Source organism: Syngnathus typhle, unplaced genomic scaffold (assembly GCF_033458585.1).
Source record: "Syngnathus typhle isolate RoL2023-S1 ecotype Sweden unplaced genomic scaffold, RoL_Styp_1.0 HiC_scaffold_27, whole genome shotgun sequence".
Lineage (NCBI taxonomy): Eukaryota > Metazoa > Chordata > Actinopteri > Syngnathiformes > Syngnathidae > Syngnathus > Syngnathus typhle.
Genome location: NW_026871933.1, coordinates 1,240,814 through 1,246,977, shown reverse-complemented (window position 1 = coordinate 1,246,977; position 6,164 = coordinate 1,240,814).

Genomic DNA, 6,164 nt, shown 5'->3' with positions numbered 1-6,164 from the left:
AACAGAGCCCGGAGACATGGAATACAACAACATCCACACAAGGTGAGTATAGCAGTAATTGAGGACACAAGGGCTTTATACTTCCCAAAAGCAGTCATCCACTTGTTGTGCTCTTTCATCCTCGTGTTGAGGGATTGCAAGTTTGCAATCATCTTCGTCAGGCTCCCATCAGGGGCGGTGTCATTCTGGATGAAGGTGCAGCATTGTTCCCTGAACATTGCGCAGACCCTTCCTTTCCCAGACAACATAACAAGAGCATTGCGGTTCTGGATTAACCTTAGGGAAGGCGTGGCTAGCTGTTCGTGCACTGCCTCAAGTCCCGCTTGTGTCCGTTTGCCCAATTTCTGCATGTTGCAATGGATGTAATTTATCCTGTCAACGTTCTTGTTCATCGTCCACCAGCAGCAAATGGAGGACTCCCATCCCGCTTCAATTTGGTCAATTAATCCTTATTAATCAGGAACTCCTCTGGGGACTTTAATTGCATCAATTTTAGTCAGATCATCGTCGCCTCTCAAATTTAAAGACATTATATTTTTGTTTTTTCCAGCTTTTTCCCAGATCTTGGCATGTCGATACATATACAATTTTGGTTGACTACATTCTCTAAAAGCAATGGTTTCTTTTCTTTTTCTTCCATTCAACGGATATTATATAGAATACTCTGTCGCACATTTCACAATCAGTAAACAAACTATCCACATTCATTTTCGAGATATTGATTCCATTCTTCATTCATTCATCTACAGCAGTTGTTGACAAACTATTATTTCTTTACATAACGTTTTTGCCACTGTTAAGGCATTCAGTGTATATTTTGAAGCCAATTCAATCCATTTTTAGAATGCATCTATTATGACCAGGCATTATAACCCTGTGGATTGTGTTAAGCACATGTTAAACAAGCTCTTCGAAAAAATTTTTTATAAACGTTTTGAATATGAATCAAATTCATATGTTGTATAAAGCTGACTGAACTGCCCCATTATCCCTCCTCTTGAGCCATGCGACACACAACCATGGCTCAATATTGCTGCCCGCTTGTATAGGTTTTTTGGAGGATAGGTCAGTCTTCTGGTCATTTATAGATACCATTCTCCACTCTTGCTCCTCTTTTCGTCCATAATTGAATTGCAGTCGATGGATTTTGTCGCTGCACATCTTTAAAAATATTTCAGTAATTCAATCTGCTTCTTCTGTGTATAAAATTTGAAGCGTCTTTTGCACTGCAGCTATGCGGTTCCGTCTGCAAGCTTGTTACCTCTTGACACCTTATCAGTCTCGTGCGTGCCCTGCACACGTGCATATAGCTATTTGTCGTGGCAATTGGACTGCTTCCACAACTAGCTTAGTTGTAGTTTCTTGTAGTTTCTTTTCAATCAGTTTCTCATCGTTTATCACAAGAATCTTAGCAATTTGAATAAAAATCAAAATGTATGTTTTATGTAACTCAATAGTACAATCCATATGTAGTAAAGTGTTGTATTACTACATATGATTTCATCTCCATTCAATTTGACACACCTTTCAAAATGCTTCTCAGTGTCCCAGTGCACACGTTTTGCGTGTGTAACTGGTTGTCTCAACCTGTGTTCCACATCCTAATCTTTCCTTCCTCAAGGTGTCAAACCAATCCACTAATTGGAAAAGATAAAAATCAACAAAATAACCGTCAGTAAATTAGTATAATAGTTAATTGTTGTTGTTTCTTAACTTCAACTCGATCGCTCTCTTATTCTCAAATGTAAAAACTTAAAAGTCTTGACACAACCAATTGACTATTCCCTTTAAATTTAGCTTCGAAATGTCATTATTTTATAATTTTTCTTCATCCAATTCCAGAAAGCAAGTTCTTTCCATCTCTCAAAATTTGTTTCATCAAGGCTAGGCATTAATTCCTAGCCTTAATGCTAGTTTTTAATTATCCATCCATCCATTTTCTGGCCCGCTTAGTCCCCACTGGGGTCGCGGGCGTGCTGGAGCCTATCCCAGCCGTCATCGGGCAGTAGGCGGGGGACACCCTGAACCGGTTGCCAGCCAATCGCAGGGCACACAGAGACAAACAACCATTTGCACTCGCACTCACACCTAGGGACAATTTGGAGTGCTCAATCGGCCTACAGAGCATGTTTTTGGGATGTGGGAGGAAACCGGAGTGCCCGGAGAAAACCCACGCGGGCCCGGGGAGAACATGCAAACTCCACACAGGGAGGGCCGGAGGTGGAATCGAACCCGCACCCTCCTAACTGTGAGGCGGACGTGCTACCCAAGTGCCCCACCGAGCCGCAGTTTTTAATTAAGTTTTATTAATATAGTTTCTGCCCATAAACTAATTGCTTGCTTTTTTTTTTACTTCCTATTTTTACAAAATCGTTTTTGTTTTGCGGTGCAAGTCAGATAGACTACAGTGAAGGAAATTCTTTTTTGCACCTATATTAGCCAATTTCCCCCTTTTAACACATAACACCTACAGTACACAGGCAACACAAAAACAGTAGAGACACAACTCACAAACAATACCAACAAACAACGCTGCGCAAACGTCATCCTCCTCTGACGTTTTGGTTATACTCTTTTTTTTTTCATCAGTGCCTTTCATCCTTAATGCAAACATTGTCACATTTTCCTTAAGCATCACCCTGCTCCAAATATTCAAACATTCTCTGAGAAACGCACACTTTCTCTGCTTCGTCCGCAGCCATAGCACCCCTCGTGCGAGGGGGGGGGGCGCAGCATCAATGTTGATTGGTCACAGGCTGGCCATTTCCTGCAACAATCATGATGCCGGCCCACCGCCCACACGAGCATAGCACAGGCGCATGCGGACAGCCCCGCCCCGCGGCTACGCGCAAGCGCAGGCACGCTTATCAGTCTCACCTTCTCAAAGGGCAGGCCAACTTTGCTGTTGCCCCCTTCATCATGTTCACCTTCAACATCTTTCAGTCTTCTACACAACATTTGCTGTCTTTTATTCTCGTCCTACCAAGCCACCATTCTAGTCACTTCCTGCCACACACGTCTTATTTTCTCTACTTCCACACACTGCTCATCTTAGTTTCTCCAACCACCTTAAACACACCATCATCCACTTCTCAATTTTCCTATTATTGCTCAACAGCCTCCAGAACATTCTCCATGACTGATTTCTTCCATAGAACACACCTCTCACTCGCACTCATACGCACACCCATTCATGAGGATCCTCTGCGCGCACACGCACACACACACAGAACGCACTAAGAACACCTTTTTGCTCGTATTACTTGTCAGATTTATTCTCTATTTTACTTTTAGAAGCTATTTGTAATTCCTTTCCATTTATTTTGCAAATTTTAACTTAAGTGTTACTTTATATTACTTTATCCTTTTAACACAAATATCTCCTGTATATTTAAGCTAATTTCTCTTTGATTTTGGCAGCCAGGTTCCCACTTCATTACATGGAAATCTGATTTGATTTTGGCCTAGTCATAACTGTCTTTGTTCATTTGTGCACTCGCGTGCCATGTGACCGTTTTCCCCGCAACTCCAGAATTCTATTGGTCTACCGGAAAAGTGTCTTTTGAAGCTTTCATTTGTTTTTGTTTTTGTTTGTCTATTACTACTCTTTCCGCATGGAGGGTGTGATTTATGTATACCTTGTCAAGTGACATGGTGGTACGAGATGGTGTAAAATTAGGTAGTGAATTTGGCCCAGGCACATTGGCTATCCCAAAACATGTAGTTCAAAATTTCACCAGGAGATGGTGTTAAAGCTTGACATAGGGGTGACCTGATGGAAATGAACAAATCTAACAAATTAAATAGTTAGCAATTGGGAGGACACGACCTGTTCAAACACGTAGATACGCACAATTTTGGAATATGAATCTGCTATGCCATAATTTTAAGATGCAACAGCTTGAGCAATATCAATATATGTGTTTAGGTTGGAAGAACCCATTATTGTGTTAAGTACTATTATGTGTTGAGATTGATCTTTATTAGACAAGATATATGTGATTCATGTTGCAATGTTTTGTCCAACCTGTATTTAACATTGGTGTTCCATCCATACCTGAAGGCATTAAGTTGAGAGGAGACTTAAGGGCTGATACTAGAAGTAAAGAGCGAGCAAAACAGGAAACACCTGTTTCCGGTGATTGCTGCTTGAAGCAAGGTTGCCAAGACAACCAGTGGTTTCTAGCCGGCCTGGACAGGCATCAGCTAAGGAACATTCTCGAAACTTCTAGAAACTTCCAGGGAGGCCACGTGACGTACCTGATGATGTCATTCCAATGAGGTAATACCAGAAGCCTATAAATAGGTTGCCCGGACACAGAGCGGGCGCGCTTCTTCCTAGTCAGGGCGATGGCCGTGACGCTGCCCGGAGTAAAAGAACGAAGATGGATTTTGCATTCTTTTTGAGATTGAACCAAAATCTACTAAGATGAATTTCCAGAATCTTCGAATTGGACTTTGTCAAATTTTAAGCTTTGAGGAAAGCAGAGGAGGGAGCAGATCCTGGCGGAAAGGGGAAGTTGCCACTTTTACTTTCTCCTCATGGCCAGACCTTTCCTCTTTTTTAAACAGAATTCGGATTTTGGAACAAAGGAGAGCCGATCACTCGACTTGTTCAACCAAATAGGATTTTAGACCTTTAGTCTCCTCTCTTGTTCTGTCTGGGTGAGTCTTGTTATTTTGTTTTTTCGACTTGCAATTCTTTTTCTTGCTTATTCATTAAATCTCTTCTTGAGCCTTAATTCGGTATCGATTATTTCGTATTAACTATGTCGAGCATGGTTGTATATGCGGTAATTACAACTTTAAAATGTCTTTATTTCCCTATCATAGTCATTCTTTAAATCCGTTCAATTCTTTTTAAAGTGAAGACAGCTTTAATCCTTAACATCAGGAATTGTCAGATCTGGTTCGAAGTAGTTATCTTGAGCTCAGCTAGGGCGAGGGCGCTCTAGTGAATTAACGAATCCTTGAGGTCTTAACAAAGGCATCTAAAGAATATCCGTAACGTAATACCAGCATCAAACAACAGGAGGGAGCCATCATTACGGCGCGGTCATACCGGCGACTTGTCTCGAATTGAGTTACTCGGCTTGCGCGTCGGATGACTTGAAAGGGGTTGGCGTCGTATAGAAATTACATTGATTCTGGTAGAATTAATTTAACTCGGGTGGTCAGCTACGGACGAGTCCCTCCGCCCCGGCTTATTGAACCCGTTACTGGGGAGCCGGAGGCACTTCGATAAAAAGTGCACGTTTGACAACCTCCCGCTATGATCTTTAGTTTTGAATTTGTAGCATGTGTTTTCTCTACATGCTTCTCTACTTTCTCTAGACCTCCCCCTTCTTCTCTAGCTCTCTGTAAATTTTGGTTTTCTCTTGCCTGCCTACTGTTAGTCTCTCTCTCTCTCTCTCTCTCTCTCTCTCTCTCTCTCCTACATCATCAGATGCCTTCTTTAATTTCTTTAAGATTTCTTTTTGTTGTTTCGTTTATGGCACCTCTAAGTCCAATAATGCTGTTGTTTTTAGTTGTCCCTCAAATTTATATTTTTTAACCCATTTATCGAAATTTCTAAGTTGGTCGAGATCCTGCCTTTCAATTATTTTCCAATCGTTACATTTTAGAGTATCTCGGATATTAGTTTTACTCTTCCCGTTCCCCATTTTAATCAATTTGGTCCCAACTGTAAAACCATAGGGGTTTCTAAAGTCGGGTGTTTCCAGTGGGATAACAAAAAGATCCTGTGGTGATTCTCACTTCTACCAGCGTTCTGGTGGCTGGTGGAGAATCCTTGCCTATTGCGTCCACAGAACCACGTTATGTGTTCCCCACTGCTTTAATATGGAATACTATATCTAGTGATACGTATTCCCATTCACACTCTCAATCATACAGTATTGCGTGACTTTCGGTTTAACTTCCTGTTTCCCGCGGACTACGCTAACCCTTTTAAACGGACCTCTCCGCCGGACACCTTTGTCCTTTTATTTAAACGGACCTTTCCGTTTAGTTACTTCTCCGTTGAGTAACTTTTATTTAAACGGACTTTTCCGTTTTGGTACCTTTAGAACGGACCTCTCCGTTCTGTCCTAGGACTTTTATAGGGCACGACGAGCCCTCGGCCGCTCATTCTTTTAAAAAACAAAACAAACTCACCCTCTAGT